The following is a 19,309-nucleotide window of genomic DNA, read 5'->3' as shown; positions in this document are numbered from 1 at the left end:
TAATATCTCAGAACAATGCCGACAGTGCCGGGACGATAAGCACCTTATTCTGTGTATTTATTGCAACCTTTCTTGATCCCTTCCAGCTTGATTCTAATTAATTGATTGTTGTGAAAGTTTTTAGTGGGGAAAACTTTAGCCAAGATCAGGGCAGCAGAAATGCAATCAAAATGCCATGTGGAAGCTCAAATCCACTTTCTAAAGCACCGATTCACCAGCCTGCCCCTATGTGGACATCCACTGCTGTGTGCAGAGCAATAATAGTGAGACCACATCACTGGTCACAGCACGAATGGCTGAACTATTTTTTTGAAAAGGGCTGTAAAACAGGGCTTTATACTGTAATATGGGTGAAGGGGTAAAACCATACGAACCTCGCGGATCTAAAATCGCACGTCCTTAAAAATCTGAGGTCCGTGCATTGACAAGTCTGCCTTTTAGCTTATTCCACCATTTTCCCTGCACGCACAGCTCAGGCCCCCGGCTCTGCCCTCCCTAATGGCTAAGGAGAGAGGAGGCGCACCGTGGCTTTTGTTAATTAGCCCGATCATCCCTTCCTCCAGATCTCTCCCTCCACGCTGATTCCGAGAGCCCCCGCGATATGACACTGGATGGAAAATAGCTGGATTGAGGGGGGGGGGGTTAAAAAATGTGCGCAAAGGTCTGCAGTGCTTCTGACCTCGCGGATCTCACGGATCTGAACACATCCTTAAAAATCTGAGGTCCGCGCCACTTTTAGTCTCTGGCTCTGACAGACCTCTATGACATTTTAGCGCTGACGGATCCTAATGCTTTTCCCTCCCTATGTTGAGACTAAAAGTGGCACAGACCTCAGGGTAAGTTTTGCCGCTCGTCTCAGCATAGGGAGGGAAAAGCATTAGGATCCGTCAGCGCTAAAATGTCATAGAGGTCTGTCAGAGCCAGAGACTAAAAGTGGCGCGGACCTCAGATTTTTAAGGACATGCGGTTTTAGATCCGCGAGGTCTATAAAGGTCTGTGTTATATATCCCTTCCCGTAAAATGGTGATAGATGGCTCTGTGCTCTTGACTGCTTCAGACTGCTACGATGCACAAGTTTGTGTCACTGGTCATTTGTGGCAAAATGCAGGTGAGTGACTAGGACTGGGCCCTATTGAAGATATGTGAAACCCACTGATGAATCTGTAATAGAGAATGACACGGGGACAGAGTTTGTCCCCGTCCCCGCAGGAACTCAATTTCCCCGTCCCGTTTCTGCAAGTTTTGTCGCTGTCCCTGCTCCATTCCTGTCTTAACCGCACAAGCCTCGAACCCTTATGATTTTAAAGTGTTTGAGGCTTGTGCAGATGAGGACGGAGCTTTGGCATTGGTGGAATGAGGCATTATGACATCACAATCTTATGTTGCTACTTATGATTTAAAGTGTTTGATGCTTGTGCAGATGAGGACGGAGCTTAGGCATTGGTGGAATGAGGCATTATGACATCACAATCTGAGCTCTACAATGTTGCTACTTAGGATTTTAAAGTGTTTGAGGCTTGTGCAGATGAGGACGGAGCTTAGGCATTGGTGGAATGAGGCATTATGACATCACAATCTGAGCTCTACAATGTTGCTACTTAGGATTTTAAAGTGTTTGAGGCTTGTGCAGATGAGGACGGAGCTTTGGCATTGGTGGAATGAGGCATTATGACATCACAATCTTATGTTGCTACTTATGATTTAAAGTGTTTGATGCTTGTGCAGATGAGGACGGAGCTTAGGCATTGGTGGAATGAGGCATTATGACATCACAATCTGAGCTCTACAATGTTGCTACTTAGGATTTTAAAGTGTTTGAGGCTTGTGCAGATGAGGACAGAGCTTAGGCACTGGTGGAATGAGGCATTATGACATCACAATCTTATGTTGCTACTTATGATTTAAAGTGTTTGATGCTTGTGCAGATGAGGACGGAGCTTGCAGCAATGGGGCAGGGACAGGAAAATAATTTGCTGGGATGAGAAAATGAGTTCCCGTGAGGACGGAGAAAAATTTCTCCCCGTGTCATTCTGTAATGTAACCGTGTCTACTGTGCAAAAAGGATTTTCTTACATAAGTATTCCCAATCCCCAAATCACCTTTCATTTCAGCTAAATTCATTTAAAAAGCAACTTGCATTATTATTTATTTTTTACTGAAAGGCCTCATTTAGCCAATAGAAAAGAATGGAAACAATATCCCCCTCCCCCCTTCCTGGATCTTGGCCCTTCAGACTGTTGTCTTCACTCGGGGACAATCTCTCCAAATGGGTTTGATTTGCACCTACTGTGACAGTAATGAACCTCACTCCTAAGCCAGGTATATGGAGTGTAATCTCAGTCTCTCAACTTTACTGCTACCACTTACCTAGAACTTGCATCAATTCAAAGAGAGCCCCCCCTCCCTTTGGAGCTCATAAGATGTAACATGTATAGGCAACCTATCCAGGTATATTTGGAAATTCTTTTTCATTAAGCTTGTGGCACCCAAAAATGTTTCTGCATCTTTCCACTTCATGCTGTCTTTTTCATGTCTATTTGATCACTCTGCTCCTGCTTCTTTGGCTGGTTTCAGCTTCGGTGGATCTCTCTGCAGCCCTTTGATATTCTCTCCCCTTCATTTATGGCCTTTTTCTCACATCTTGTCCTGCTGCAATCACTCTCACACTTGCATGCTACCGTGTTTCCCCGAAAATAAGACCTACCCCGAAAATGAGCCCTAGCATGATTTTTGGGGTAGATCTTAATATAAGCCCTACCCCCGAAAATAAGCCCTAGTCGCCAGCAGCAGCAACACTTCCCCCTGCCCGACCGCTGCCACGCACCCCCCCTCCCCAACCCATGTCTCCCTCCCATCCAAACCGTGAGACAGGAAAACCTTATAGTAGCATCAGCAGCAATCTACATAGGCTGCTTTGCGTTCCTCTGCTGCATCACTGATGATGTCATCAGCAACGCGGCAGAGGAATGCCCAGGAGATAGAAGGCTATGAAACAGCCTGTGTAGATTGTTGTTGACACTGTTATAAGGTATTCCTGTCTCACGGCTTGGATGGGAGAGAGATAGGTCAGTGGAGGTGGGGGGGGGGTGAGCGGCAGCAGTGGGAGGTGGGGGAATAGAAAGATGCTACACGGGGGGATGGGAGTAAGGGAGGGATAGAAGCTGCAAGGGTTCTGCTGCACAAAAGGATGGGTAAGAGGGAAGGAAAGATGCTGCATATGTGGGGGAGAGAAAGGAAATAGGAAGAAATGAGGTAGAGGAGAGGAAGGGAGAGATGACATCCCCCAAAATAAGACCTACTGCCTTTTTTTGGCCCAAAATTAATATAAGACAGTGTCTTATTTTCAGGGAAACACGGTATCACTTCATGCTTACACAATGGCACTTACTGAAACTAAAACCTTAGTGCAGGTATCATTTAATTTCATTATATCTAAATTTGGAATCCCCACACCCAGATGCTCTTCCCAGAGGTATGTGCATGGCCACTCTTTTTTTTTTTTAACCAGAATATAGCAATACTCATACAGCTATATGGGGTGTCAAAGTCCATCTTCGAGGGCCAAAATCCAGTCGGGTTTTCAGGATTTCCCTAATGAATATGCACGAGATCTATTTGCATGTACTGCTTTCATTGTATGCTAATAGATCTCATGCATATTCATTGGGGGGAAATCCTGAAAACCCGACTGGATTGTGGCCCTCGATAAGGGACTTTGACACCCCTGTCATAGAGGCTAACTTTTTAAAAAGTTGCCAATTTGCAGCCTATTTTGTAGAGACACATAGGAATCAATGCATTGGGGCTATAAAAACTCAAGGTAATGGTGCAGTCACTGTCGTAGCGAGGGTTGGATATGCATGGGGTGGTGGTACCCCCTTACCTTCTTCTCCCCCCCCCTCCACTGCACGCGCACTCCTTCCCTTCCCCCATACCTGTTTGGCTTCTCTGGCGTGAGCAGCATTTCCAACGTGCTGCCGTCGGCTTTCCCTCTGACGTCGCTTCCTAGTCACGGGACCCAGAAGTAGCGTCAGAGGGGAGCACCAAGGTCGGTGCGAGCAGATTGGAGCTTTTGCTCGCACCAGCGAAGAGCTAGAGATACAAATGGGGGGGGGGGGAGTGAAGATGCGCATGCAGCAGAGGAAAGAGTGGGGAGTGAAGAGGAGGATAGGTGCTTGTGACCCCACCGAGATGGTCCCAGGGTGTTCTGCCCCCATTACTATACCACTGGGTACAGTTTAAGAGGTGGAGAATTTTTGTGCATGAAAGAAGGAGTGGAACTTGAGTACAAAAGTATGTGCTGATTTTAAGGTGGCCAAATAGATTGAAGAGGCAACGACGAAAGATAGAAGGATGCTCGGGTGCATCGGGAGAGGAATGGCCAGTGGGAAAAAGGAGATATTGATAGCCCTGTAGAAGACTCTGGTGAGACCTCATTTAGAATATTGTGCACAATTCTGGAGGTCACACCTTCAAAAAGATATAAAAAGGATGGAGTCGGTCCAGAGGAAGCCAACTAAAATAGTTGGTGATCTATGTTATAAGGCGTTTGGGGACAGGCTCAAAGATTTCAATCTGTATACTCTGTAGGAAAAGCAGTAGAGGGGGAAGATATTATAGAGACATTTAAATATCTATGCGCATGAGGCAAGTCTCTTTCATTTGAAAAGAAGTTCCGGAATGAGAGGGCATACGATGAAGTTAAGAGGTGATAGGCTCAGGGGTAATCTAAAGAAATACGTTTTTTTACAGAATGCATGGTAGATGTGTGGAATAGTCTCCTGGTAGAGGTAGTGAAGACAAAGAAAGTGTGGGCTAGACACGTGGGATAGGGAGAGCAGGAGATAGTGGATGCTGAGGATGGGCAGACTGGATGGGCCATTTGGCCTTTATCTGCTGTCATGAAATATTTAATATATGTATATGCAATACAGCATAACGTACCAGGCACATATCCTACAGGATTAGCACCTAGACTGAGGTCACTGACTTTATGCCTTTAGCATGTAAAGTATGCATATGTGTACATAATGTATATTATAAAATGCTCACTCAGGGGGATTTTTGTAAACAGCGCTCAAAAGTGAGCGCTGAGATATATCAGTGCTAAGTACTATTCTAGCAGTGCCAAGGGAGGTCAAAGAGGGACTGACAGAATCAAACAGCTCTCTAAGCTGGTCCTATACCACACATTTAGCTCTGCCCTCTCCCTTTAGCATCTTACCAATCAATTCCCAGGATACCTGCGATGTCATCATGGTGGAGGCAGAAAGAGGGAAGGTAGGAACAAAGAGGGAGCAAAATGAATCGCCAGCACTGCGTGAAAGGGTTGGACGGAATAGGAGGGAACTCCCTGAAGCAGCCATTTGTTGGTGAAACAAGAGCCTTGTTGGACTTGGATACCGGTTCCTTATCTTCACCTCAATGCCGAATATGCAGGAAGATCATTGCGTCGGATTGCGATCCTGGGTCTGTTAACAGCTGTGAAGATAAGTGAAACTTTTCCCTAGGTTCTTTTACCTGTTCCCTGTGCACAGTGGTGGGATATGTTCCCATTTCGAAAGATTACATTTTTGAAAGATAGTAGAGTTGTTTGCCCATGATACAGAATAAGAACGGCTGAAAAACTCATTGGGTTACCGTCCTCATGAAAGAAAGTTGAGGCTTTTTCTCCACTGTAAGGAAATGGTTTTTCAGTGGGCATTTCCACCACTTGACTAATAACATTTTTTTTTGATTAGAGGTTGATTTATATATTGTTGTTATTATCATTTTTCTAGAGAGACGTTTAAATACCTACGTAATGTAAATGCGCATGAGTCGAGTGTCTTTAAGTTGAAAGGAAGCTCTGCAATGAGAGGGCATAGGATGAAGTTAAGAGGTGATAAGCTCCGGAGTAATCTAAGGAAATACTTTTTTACAGAAAGGGTGGTAGATGCATGGAACAGTCTCCCAGAAGAGGTGGTGGAGACAGAGACTGTGTCTGAATTCAAAAGGGCCTGGGATAGGCACGGGGGATCTCTCGGAGAGAGAAAGAGATAATGGTTACTGCAGATGGGCAGACTAAATGGGCCATTTGGTCTTTATTTGCCATCATGTGTCTATGTTTCTCATATGATATAGAATAGTGTCTATCATATCTGCAGGTATGTGCCCATTAGTGGCACCAGTTACCTGCATATATGCCAGTATTCTGTAACACATGTGAGTATTTGGTGCCTACCCGGTGTTGCTTATTTATGGAAATAGCTTTTGTGAGTTCTCTATCCTCTGACAATCTTACAGGCAATTGTTGTGCCCTGAACCATGGCACAGGAGAGACCTGGTGGTGGAAAATGAGATTCCTTAGTAAGGGTCTGCTAACCCCAAATCTTGTACTATTATTGTCTGGGCAGATCTTCCGACATATATACTCTAGGAATAATAAAATGTAGACATGGAGCTGTGATTCAAAACAAACACTGCCCAGGAACAAAGGGTGAGCAAATTTCAAGAGCATCCCATCACTGTTGGGAGACTTCCCAGTATAGAGAGATGCCAGCCCCATCTCATCCGTCTCCCCTCCTTAATTAGAATGAGAAAAAAAAGCCTGGGTTGGCTTGGGCGGCAGCTTTGATTGCATTTTCTGTGTCACCAGGATGGGGGCGAGGTCTGCTTCCATGCATTCATTCTTTCTCTCTAGGTTGTAGTGGAAACACAGACTGAATCCTGATTGAGGAGTCTAGCAGTGATGGAAATAACACCTGATTCTTCCTTAAACATGAATCTTAATAGAGTGTATCCCTGTAGCGACAAATCAGACAAGATGGTCCCTGCCTGAGTAAGCTCTAAGCTACATGGCAAATTTCAGCTACCATTTTCATAAACTTTCACGGTTTAATCTATGACATTCTGGGGGGGGGGGGGGTTGTCTGTTTCTTTGTCTCCCCTTCCCTCTCGTGATCCAGATTTAGATGGCATTTATTGCCGGAAGCCCTCCCCTGATAAATCAAGACTCTAATATCTGTCTCTGAAACTTTCTCTCCTGATTTTGCTCATAGACCTTTTACTGAAACCACATATTTCTGGAAATTATTTCATACAATGTATGAAAGAAGCAGAAATGTGCACAGACAAGATGACGCATAAGGTTTATGATTTCAGGTTTTAACTATAGACACCAACAGAGCTGCCCTATTAAACCAGAGGCCCAATAGACCCAAGGAGAAGCTTCTGCCCAGTTAAAACCCATTGAGCTGGCTGGCCAATATTCAGCAGTACTGAACTGGGTAGAGTCACTAAATATGACTGACCATTCCCTAACTGTCTAGGTACTCCCTTGCTTCTATTCTGTGTTGACTCCTGACTCAAGACAAAAGCAAAGAAAATTGTCCCCAAGATATTCACAGAGAAAAAAGTCCAGAAGAAACCAAAAAGAACACTGTTTTCATGCCACAGGTAACTTTTTGGGTGGAATCAAAAATGTATGAGCCAGGAGTCCAGAAGAAACAAAAAAGAATACTGTGGAGTGACGATATTCCTGAAATGGACTTTATTATGTCAAAGTTCCAAAAGTACAATAAAGCAATCCACATAAAAATAAAATGATCCACATAAAAAACCTAAAGGACCTAGTCTGCTGAAAGCATAGGACCCAACACGGTCCGCGTTTCGACAAGATAGTCTTCTTCAGGTTTTTTATGTGGATTGCTTTATTGTACTTTTGGAACTTTGACATAATAAAGTCCATTTCAGGAATATTGTCACTCCACAGTATTCTTTTTTGTTTCTTCTGGACTCCTGGCTCATACATTTTTGATTCCACCCAAAAAGTTACCTGTGGCATGAAAACAACAATAGACACTCATTTTTGTACCCTCAAAGCATCCCTAATTAGCTGAAAAAAGTGCTATTCTGTAAATAATCACGAGGTCAATATTCAGCATGACTTAATCAGCCAGAAATGGCTTCTGGCCAGTTAAATTGCCTGTTTGGGACTAACCGGTCATTTTCAGAGGCACCTAACCGGTTAGTGCTGCTGCAAATAACCAGCTAGCACCTACCTCAAAGCTGGCTACTTTGGGGGCATTTTGAGCACGGAGTTGGCACTTGATTGATTAAGTTCCAATATTCAGCCCTTAACTTAGGGTTACCATAAACTTGTCTTTATCTACTAAGTCTATTATTACTGAATAATGAGGTACCTTTGTTGCAGGAAAAATCCTCAGACATTGGTCTTTATTTGTCATTTTGGGTTTAAAGAGACACATCGACATTTCTCATGTTGTTTCAAATGAGTCCACGTCCCTAGTAAAGAGCTGTTTACACTGTTGAATGGCTTTAAAGAACTTCCCTCTCTGATAGATTTTCACTAGTCCACAGGAAATGTTGGGCTCGATATTCAGCCGACAGCAAACAGCGTTTCGCTGACCGCTACCAATGTTATCCCTGGAAATTCAACGCTGTGCCATGTCCAGGCCCTGGCATTGAATGTCCAGGCATACAGAACTGACGTAAACATAGCCGGTTAAGTGTGATATTCGGCACTGGCTACGGGGCAGTGCATAAAGGTAGAATTGACTTTTATGTGCGGTTACTTCAGCTGGTTAAGTGCTGAATATTGGCACTTAACTGTCTGAGTGCTGACTCTGCCCCTGGAACACCCCCAAAATAGCTGGTTTCGAAATGGACGCTAACCAGACAGTTTCAGCCAGTTGGCATAGTGAGGGGGGGAGGGGGCAGTCCGTCCCAGGTGCCGTCTCCCTAAGGGTGCGGTACCCCTCCTCCTCTCTGCCCCCTCGCTCCTCTCCTTGCTGCGTGCGCGTGCCCTCCCCTTGCCACCCCCCACCTTTTTTGACTTCCTGGCGTGAGGTTGCTGCCCGCGTCGGCATCAGCGCTCTCTCTGATGTCACTTACAGGACCCGCGCCTAGGAAATGACATCAAAGGGCAAGCCGCCCACGCCAGAGAAGTTTAAAAAGGACTGGTTTCAGCAACACTATCCAGTTAAATGCCACAGAATATGACCCGTTAGACCTGAAAATGGGATTTTGCTGGCCAGGCGTTGTATCTGGCTGGTTAAATTGCTACGAATATCGATCCCCCATTGTTTCTTGTTTTCCCTTATATTGTGCACATTGGAGAACAAAATGCTTTTTCTGGCTCCCATTTCTCCGCTCCTGCTATTTCTCATCTCTCCTCGGTTGTCCAGGTGAATCTGTGTTTGCGGCAGGTAGCATGCATTCACGGCGCTTGTGCGTGCCACTGGCAAATGACCCCTGCGTGAACCTTGTGAAAAGTGTCCAGAAGCAGCAGCTAGATGAACAATGTGTTAACGTTACTCAGCTAGCATTCTCCATCATGTCTGGAGCACTTATCGGGCAGCGCTTGAAATAGAAAGCAAACCAAAATAGATGATTAACCATTATAAAATGCATATGTTAGATCTTTCTTTTGCAGCGCTGGCTATTGAAAGAATATGCAGATGAGACACTGCAATTTTTTTGCATTTGTACAATACCCAAGGGAGAGGATATTTGAAACTGGACAGATTCTGGTGCTTTCGATTTCAGACTGTGCATTATGGGGGTCATTTTCAAACAGGATGCTTGTGTTAAAAGCTGAAGAAGGCATCAATGTTATCCTTATTTTTAAAGACTATAGCCTAGATTCACTAACCTTCTTTTCCGTGTCCGATCTGTGGGCAATTGCAGGCAGGCTGACAAATTCACTATAAGCCTGCATGCAAATGGGGGCGATCGTTGGAACGCCCCCGCACCGATTGCTGGAGAGCGATCCTTCAGCATGCGCAGACTATCTTTCTTGACTGTAGATGGTCTGCGCATGCACTGGCCCTTCGTGCCCGGCAGAGCTTTTTTAATTTTTTTTACTTACATACTTTACTGTTTTGTTTTTCTTACTTCGCGAGCCCGTGGTTTTAAACCGCTTTAAACCCGCGGGTTAAAACCACAGACTCATACTGCGGGGAAGGGCAGGTGAGTCGGGGCTGAGCAGGGCAGGCAAGTCGGAGCAAAAAGGCAGGAGAAGTCGGCAGAGAGCAGGGAAGGTTGTGAGCGACGAGTCCCCACCAGTCGAATCTTTATGGATCGGCCACATTCAAGATAATGAAGGGAATAGACTTACTAGATAAAGACAGGTTGTTCACCCTCTCCAAGGTAGAGAGAATGAGAGGGCACTCTCTAAAGTTAAAAGGGGATAGATTCCATACAAACGTAAGGAAGTTCTTCTTAGAGAGTGGTAGAAAACTGGAACGCTCTTCTGGAGGCTGTTATAGGGGAAAACACCCTCCAGGGATTCAAGACAAAGTTAGACAAGTTCCTGCTGAACCAGAACGTACGCAGGTAAGGTTAGTCTCAGTTAGGGCACTGGTCTTTGACCTAAGGGCCGCCGCGGGAATGGACTGCTGGGCACGATGGACCACTGGTCTGACCCAGCAGCCGCAAGTCTTATGTTCTTAGTACAGCTTTAAAAAAATATATATTAAGCCCCATATTTTTGTATGTGCATTTACAAAGGGAACTGACTCATGCCTCATTCCATATCCTTTATTCAGTGTGTATCAGTGCAGCGTATTTGCAAAACTGTTACGTGTTTGTTTGATTTTTTTTAATGTGGCATTTCATCCTATTCCAATTGCATATAATTTGAATTGTTTGACCTCGTACATCCTTCTTTCTTTCATTCTCTCCTCTTGTCATTCTTTTGTCTCTTTTTTCTTTTCAGTCTTTGTATTTCTTTCCTTTGCTCATACTGTCTTCTCTAGCTTGGTCTTCCATTCATTCTTTAGACTGGCACCAGCCTGAGGACAGAAGGGAGTTCCACCGGATAGCTCTGGGCTTCTGGACTTTTGCTCCAAGCCAATCAGATCGCTGGTCCATGACAGATTACAGAAGGGAGCTGCTGATATTGAAATTCTGGCTGAGGCATTATGAGAAATAAAGCAGACACCACCTGTCCAATCACATTAGGGGCTGTCTCTCTAAACCGGTGCGAAAATTGAATTGCAGTTGAATTACAACTGGGTTTAGGATTTCAGTGTAGCTCTAAAACCATCTGCATTTGTCTTTTCTGTTCCTTTTTTTTTTTTTTTTTTTTTCCAGTGGCAGAATTTAATCAGGGTGGGCTTAGTAACAGCACTCTCAACAGGAATCACGGCTGAAACGGCATCACCTAACCACGTCCGTGGCAGTGTGCTTGCTTACAAGTACAGTGAAATTTGCCAGTTGAGATCATCATTCAGGCTGTCCCTGTCTATTTGCACTTTCACTCATGCCAAGTGTAGGATATGAAAGTCACTACATACATGACCAAAGTTGAATTTTGGGCAAATGTAGGTCAAAAAGTACAAAAAAGCTTGCAAATCTGTTTTGCTTTATCTTTTACTGTTGCCCAAGGCTATAATTTCCTGCAAATTCTAAATGGGAAAAAAAAACCCCACCATATAAAAAAGTGTCAAGCTTAACTCATGTAAAACACACTGTGGACCCATATGTCGAATTTTTAAATTTGCCAGTTTCAAACAAGTCTCGTAGTGCTGCTTTACTCATGCTTTTGTTTGCAGAGGGTTTAGGGCAGTGATTCCCAACCCTGTCCTGGAGGACCACCAGGCCAATCGGGTTTTCAGGCTAGCCCTAATGAATATGCATGGAGCAGATTTGCATGCCTGTCAGTTCTGTTATATGCAAATCTCTCTCATGCATATTCATTAAGGCTAGCCCAAAAAGCCAGTTGGCTGGTGGTCCTCCAGGACAGGGTTGGGAACCACTGGTTTAGGGATTTAAATCACTGTGATAAAGAAAGATGATAGAATGTAGATACCAGGATCATATCTAACCTATGTCCAAAACCTATTCATTGGCTTCTGATATCTTCTAGAGCAGTGGTTCCCAACCCTGTCCTGGAGGACCACCAGCCAGTTGGGTTTTCAGGATAGCCCTAATGAGCATGCATGAGAGAGATTTGCATATAATGCAGGTGACAGGCATGCAAATATACCCCTTTCATATTCATTAGGGCTATCCCGAAAACCTGACTGGCTGGTGGTCCCTCCAGGAAAGGGTTAGGAACCGTTGTTCTAGAGCAGGGGGTCTCAAAGTCCCTCTTTGAGGGCCACAATCCAGTCGGGTTTTCGGGATTTCCCCAATGAATATGCATGAGATCTTTGTGTATGCACTGCTTTCAATGCATATTCATTGGGGAAATCCTGAAAACCTGACTGGATTGCGGCCCTCAAGGAGGGACTTTGAGATCCCTGTTCTAGAGAGTGTTTTTAGATTATAAGCTCTTTCGAGCAAGGACTGTCTCTTGCATGCTTAATGTACAACACTGTGTGCGTAGTAGTAGCAGCAGTAAGGTATTAAGAAGCCCTTTTCTAAAGTGTTTTACTGCAGGAATTTAGTGTACACTAAGCCCAGATTTTATGCAGTATTATTTAGACTTTGTAAAAATATTTTTACGCAGGTCATGTGCTAATGTTAATGCAGGAAAACTTACTATTAAGTCTGCGTTTTTTGGTTAGGGCATGCTAACCAAAATGCACTAGCTGGATATCATGGGAACACCCACTCAACACCCATATATTTCCCCATCCCCCCAATTTTTATTTTATTTTTTAATTTATTTATCAATTTTCAATTACAATCAAGTTAACACTTGTACAGAAAGATAAAGTTAAGCAACAAATAAAGTACAATATAAATTATATCCTACTAACCCACTAGTCCGAGATAACTTAATATAGCTTAACTTTAATTCAAAGTCCTCAATAATAGAACCAAAATGTAGAAATCAGCGAGAATTAGAAGTGAAGATGAAATAATGGTTGTTGGCTGAGTCAGGAAATCAAAATCTATGAGTGCTTCAGATATCCACTCCTTTTTTAGGAGAACGGCTGACAGGAAGGTTGTCAGTTGACTAGGATCAAAGAAAACATATTTTTGTGATCAATACACTATCACACATTTAGATGGGTGATGAAGAAAATAGGTCGCCCCACAGCAATTTATTTTTTTTTTAATAGTTATCTCATGCTTATCTTATCTTAAGTTAGGTATGTAGATCAGCTAGGCATGCCAATCTAGGTGCCTACGTTAAGTCGCCGTTTATAGAACCTGGCCCTTAGCATGCATTTCCATGCCTAACTCTAGTTGTGAGCAATTTCACCTCCCAAAGTCGTGTGTAAATGCTCACACTGGCTAACCGCTAATAGTCAGTGAAATATAGCTGGCTATCTCCACTGACTATTTGTGATTAGTGGCCAGCTGCTAATTGGTTATGTCACATCGCTTAGTTGGCTGGCTGCTAATATTCAGGATGGCCGGCTACGTCTGGCAGGGAAATGGATGGATCATGCCACCGAGTTGACCACTGACTCGCGGCAACATGCGCAGGGAGGAATCCACCCTGCGATGTGTCACAGCAGAGTACAGGAGCGGTTTGCCATCGCCTTCTCCTGCCCAACGTCATTTAGGTATTGCAAATATTGCGAAATAGTCACTCTAGAAGTCGTATTACAGTAGACTAAATCAGATATGTATCAACTGCTAATCGAACTCTGCTCAGAGACATGAAGGCAGATACCACCGCCTCATCACCCAATCATTGCAGCGTTCAATTCGGTTTCAGATTGGGAATGATGGTAATTGTTTAGACTTGTGCAAGCCACAGAGGCTATAAGTTATACATCTTATGTTGGTAACTTAAGAATGTACTGAAATTTATGAAACTTAGCTTAAAGCTCGCTGGTTCCGACGTGACACGTTTCGATACTGCTTCAGGGAACTGACAGTACACTTCAACTCAGTTTCAAAATGAGGGTGTAGTCTCACAAACTATCAACAAGCTGCCATTCTTGCCATTACCGTATTTTCACGCATATAACATGCGCGTTATACATGATTTTACAAACCGAGTATAACCATGCGCGTTTATATGTGTCAGCGCGTTATACAATTTTTTTTTTCAGTGCGATCCGGCATCTCCCCTGCGAACCGGCATCCTCCCCCCCCCCCCGCTCGCATCTCCCCCCCTCCCCCCGCGATCCTACATCCCCCCCAGCACCGCAAAGACATCGGTCGCTTACCCGATTGGGCACCGGCACCAGCACCAATGCACAGGACGTGCCAGTGCCAGTGCCCGAAGATCCTCCCTCGTTGGGCTGGGCTGGGCTGGGCTGGGCGGTGCGAGGGAGATCCTCCCTCTTCCCTGTGCCGGGCTGGACTGGGCTTTGAGCATTTGCGCATGCTCAAAGCCTTCTGGTCTCGCTCTCTCCAAGATTCTGAATCTTAGAATCTCGGAGAGAACGAGACCAGAAGGCTTTGAGCATGCGCAAATGCTCAAAGCCCAGTCCAGCCTGGCACAGGGAAGAGTGAGGATCTCCCTCACACCGCCCAGCCCAGCCCAGCCCAGCCCAGCCCAACGAGGGAGGATCTTCAGGCACTGGCACTGGCACTGGCACGTCCTGTGCATTGGTGCTGGTGCCGGTGCCCAATCGGGTAAGCGACCGATGTCTTTGCGGTGCTGGGGGGGATGTAGGATCGCGGGGGAGGGGGGTGACGCGAGCGGGGGGGAGGATGCCGGTTCGCAGGCCAGAAGAGGGAGTAAGCGGGAGTGGCGGGAGGAGGTTATAGCAGCTTGCGCGGTATACGCGTGTGCGTGCTATATAAAAAAATTTTTTACACAAATGGTTTGGATCCGCGCGCTATACGCATAAGCGTGTCATACACGTATGCGCGTTATATGCATGAAAATACGGTAATTTACTTCTTCCTAGTATTAGCATTTGTACTAGGAAGAAGTAGAGTGATTATTTCACAATATTTGCAATATCTATTTTTAGTCACTCAACAGCCAAGATTTGTTGAGTCACTTGCCCTCCTTTTGATTTTTGACTAATGTCATTTAGGCGCATGAATCCAAGTAGTCTATAACTGCATGCCTAAATCCTGGGAACGCCCCTGTCTCAGCCATGTGCCTCCTCCCATGGCTCACCCTCTATGGAGTTCTGTGCAATGAAATTAAGGCCTGCATGTTATAGAATAGAGCGCAGGGCAGATCCATGCATAACTCTTACTTGCTACGAATGAAATGCTTGTTAACATCAATAATTGATTGTTAATTCCTAATTGGCTAATTGGATTATGCACGGATGTATGATCCGCACCCAAATTTGGGTGATTTATGAAGACTCTGGGGACTTATGCACATACGGAGCAGACTTTTTTTAATGTATATGTTTCTGTTTGTGGTGTCATTTTTGTACATGTTTGTCAACTGCTAAAATGCATGGCTTTTCACTCCAGCATGCACATGTGAAGTATGGTCTGGGAATCGGGAATGTCAAGAGATCATTAGCCATTTGTAGTTTGCTGCTTTATACTAGGGTTTGTTTGTTTTCATATAGTTTTGTTGTTTGTTATAATGTCTATTTGATTTGATGCAACTAAAATGGTTAAGGGGCTGGAGGAGTTGCCATACAGTGAGAGATTGGAGAAACTGGGCCTCTTCTCCCTTGAAAAGAGGAGACTGAGAGGAGACATGATCGAAACATTCAAAATACTGAAGGGAATAGACTTAGTAGGTAAAGACAGACTGTTCACACTCTCCAAGGTAGGGAGAACGAGAGGGCACGCTCTAAAGTTGAAAGGGGATAGATTCCGTACAAACGTAAGGAAGTTCTTCAGCCAGAGAGTGGTGGAGAAATGGAACGCTCTTCTGGAGTCTGTTGTAGGGGAAAACACCCTCCAGGGTTTCAAGACTAAGCTGGACAAGTTCCTGCTCTACTGGGATATATGCAGGTGAGGCTGGACTCATTTTGAGCACTGGTCTTTGGCCTGGGGGGCCACCACGTGAGCGGATTGCTGGGCAGGATGGACCACTGGTCTGACCCAGCAGCGGCAATTCTTATGTTCCTACCAGGAGTTCAATGCAAAAAACGTTTCAGCAAGATCAAAACAGGTTCTTGGTGAAACGTATTCACATTAAACTCCTTGAAGGAGCAGGCATCAAATCAAATAAATGATTCTTTCAAAATGGGGCAAAGCAAAACTAGTTTTCAAGCTTCTAGCGCTGTTTCACACCGTTTTATCTGAGTTTTAATCATACACATTCTCAGTGGGGTTATGTCTAAAGAGAAAATCCATCTTCCATTTCCTGTAGCCCTTTCAGGACCAAGGGACATATTTGTCCCATAACTTTAAAATCCTATAAATTTTGATTGGGATAGTCTACAGTTCTAAATTTGATATGTACGGATTCCATATGATACTGCCTTTATGTAAACAAACTGGTTCCGACATTCATTCATTAGCGTCGTTGCCAGATTGATGAGAAGATTCACTTGCCACACTGTCCATAAGCCAGAAGTTTGATTTTTTTTTTTTTTTAAAATAATGATATTTCACAAAAAAAATCAATTTTTTGGCATCTGCAAGCCCTTTTTACCATAAAAATGTCGTCAAAACCACAAAAATTGGTCTACGATCCTTATGGTCCTGAAAGGGTTGACTCTACTGCTTTAAAATGCTATCTCCAAAGGTATTTCCATGGCTAAAACAGTGTTTGACACACAGAACTAGGCTTTTATAGAATCCCGCTTCCTGTATGTGGGTAAACAATGAGTCTAAAAGGATAACATCGCATAAGGTAGAGAACCGGGTATCTAAGTCTGCTCATTTCAAACCACTCAAGTATTTTATAAATGGTTTTAGTGAACACTAAGGGTTGCTTTTACAAAGCCACGATTGCAATGCTGCCACGGTAAATGCACCAAAGCCCATTGGAATTGAATGGGCTTTAGTACATTTGCTGTGGGAGAATTGCTTCCACGGCTCTGTAAAAGGGGCCTTTTATAACATACGCAGTGTCGCTGAAAATATTTAATGCCATGCACAATAGAGAGCCCATTTTAGAAAGGAAGATGTTCAAAAGAGTAGCATCACTAGTGTGTCTATAATGATGCTTATCTATATCTATAAAATTGGATGTATCTGTGTGTGTGTGTATGTTCCAGCATAACTCTGAAACGCATGGACAGATTTCACTCAAACTTGGTATACATATGACTTACTATCTGGGAACAAATACTGTGGGGGGTGGGAAAGGGGTGACGTAAAAAATTATCAAAAATGACAGATATTAGGTTTTACCCCATAGTTTTTGGACTCACTGAGATGAATACTGACACTCCCAAAGCCGTTTAAGTCCAAATTCAGCCCCATAGATAGGGACATTCCTGTGGGGGGTGACATGTGGGTGGATGGGTGGAACATGTGAGGGGTGGGACATTTTGGGATGAAAGGGAAAAATTATCAAAAACGACGGATATTAGTGTCTAACCCAGGGGTGTCCAATGTCGGTCCTCGAGGGCCGCAATCCAGTCGGGTTTTCAGGATTTCCCCAATGAATATGCATTGAAAGCAGTGCATGCAAATAGATCTCATGCATATTCATTGGGGAAATCCTGAAAACCCGACTGGACTGCGGCCCTCGAGGACCGACATTGGACACCCTTGGTCTAACCCATAGTTTTCGGGCTTGCTGAGATGAATACTGACACTCCCGATGCCGTTTAAGTCCAAGTTCAGCCCCATAGAGACATTTTTGCTGCTAAAAATAAAAATGTTCACGAAATAAACAATCAAATACTTCCCGTTTTACCAGGCGTAATCACTGAATACAAGTCTATTGATACCGGAAGATTGGAATAAATAAATATCGTGGCAACGCCGGGTAATCAGCTAGTATACATATATAAGAAGCAATTTCGCACCTTTTATATATAAGTGGCAGATTCTGGTAAGGGAGCCATCCTTTGAAGCTCAATCTTTTAGCAAAGAGAGCTGATTCTGAACCCCAGAAAGGAAAGTACAATTACCAGGGCAGGATTAACCAAGAGGCCAAGTAGGCACGTGCCTAGGGCCCGAAATGGTCAGGGGGGCCCGATGAAAGAGAATTGTTTTTTCCAAACGGCGATGGGCCCCTCCAGCATCGATCAGCAACTCTGGGCCCCCCCCCCCCAAGACAAGCAAGCAACTCGGGTAAGAAAACGGGAACTGTAATTGTGCAAGCGATGCTGCTTGCCCAAAGCTTCCCTCTGACGCAGCTTCCTGTTTCCGCCTGGGTGCATGGTGGGGTGGGGCGGGGCAGGGGGCCCAGTGTATTTGTGTGCCTAGGGGCCCTCGATGAATTAATCCTGCCCTGACAATTACCCTTTGAGCAGTCCTCTAAACCTCAGGCCAAAAGGTTGAAGTTGCCTTGACTTGAAGTTGCCTTGATTCTGTAGGTAATAGTGTTACTATATATGTGTACTGCTGTTATATAATAATAATTACTTTATTTTTATATACCGCTATACCTCAAACAGTTCTAAGTGGTTTATAAGGGAAGAGGCTGTATACAGACAGCGACATTACAGAGAACTTTCAAAATTACATTGGCGTGTAAAGTTTAGTCAGGTTTTTTCTGGAAGTGTTTTGGAAGTACATTAGGTTGAGGTACATCAGGTAGAAGTGGGGTCAAAGATATAATATGGCAACTGATGCATGCTCTGAAGCATTGCCAAAAATGTGCCTTCTTTAAATTTCTGCTTGTGATTGGGGTAAGTTATAAAGGTACCTCCACTGGCAATGCTAGTTTTACATGTGGAAAGACTTTTTATAAAATTGCTCAGCCATACAACTGTGTCTACAAGTCTGTCGTGTGTGCTTCACACGTAGGCATTTCCAGGGGTGGAGTTTAGGCAGAGTAAAGGCGGAGCTATGATGCCTGTGTCTATTTTACAAAAATATGCAGATACACACATAGTGCTAGATTCTGTTAAGTGGTGTCCAAAGCTAGACACTGAAATAATGCACGCTAAGTGCAAATTCTTTTAAGGTGATTGCACTCCTATCCCTTCCTCCTACTTTCCTTACCCCCTCTCCCACTCCCCCCCCAAAAAAAAAGAAAAAAAATTGGGGCCTCAGCCTTTTCTTTCCCAGAGCCCAACCACTCTCTAATGCTGGGGAGGATTCACAGAGAATTCTGGGAAGAACTAGAAGTTTACCATTTATATCACCATAGTGGCACTGATGTCAGATAAAGCATGCTTGGCACCACATGTAATTGCTTTGGAAGAGCGTAAAGTGATGGCTGAGTCTCTGCCAGGAACAGCCTGAAGAGTCATTCATATTCATAGGCTGCTCCGGAGGAATGTGTCTGCATGCTTAGCACAGGGCACAACAAGAGAAGGAGAGGGGAGGAAAAAGGGCTTGTGCGAGTGTGAAGGAGCGAAAGAGAACGCTGAATTATTTGAGAAATGTAATATTTTGGGGA

At 44.3% G+C, this 19,309-nt stretch overlaps 1 protein-coding gene and 1 long non-coding RNA gene across 4 annotated transcripts in view; one reads left to right on the top strand and one right to left on the bottom strand.

Annotated features, from left to right (window-relative positions):
* The window catches only part of CELF6 (CUGBP Elav-like family member 6), a 605,900-nt gene that overhangs the window by 254,826 nt on the left and 331,765 nt on the right, over positions 1–19,309 (top strand). The window lies entirely within an intron of this gene.
* Positions 12,723–19,309, bottom strand: part of LOC117348569 — a 39,634-nt gene continuing 33,047 nt past the window's right edge. The window contains exon 3 of the long non-coding RNA XR_004537003.1: positions 12,723–12,910. This is a non-coding gene — a long non-coding RNA (uncharacterized LOC117348569). The remainder of the gene's footprint in view (positions 12,911–19,309) is intronic.

The sequence above is a fragment of the Geotrypetes seraphini genome, chromosome 14 (assembly GCF_902459505.1).
Source record: "Geotrypetes seraphini chromosome 14, aGeoSer1.1, whole genome shotgun sequence".
Taxonomy (NCBI): Eukaryota; Metazoa; Chordata; class Amphibia; order Gymnophiona; family Dermophiidae; genus Geotrypetes; species Geotrypetes seraphini.
This window is presented reverse-complemented; position numbering and strand designations above follow the sequence as displayed.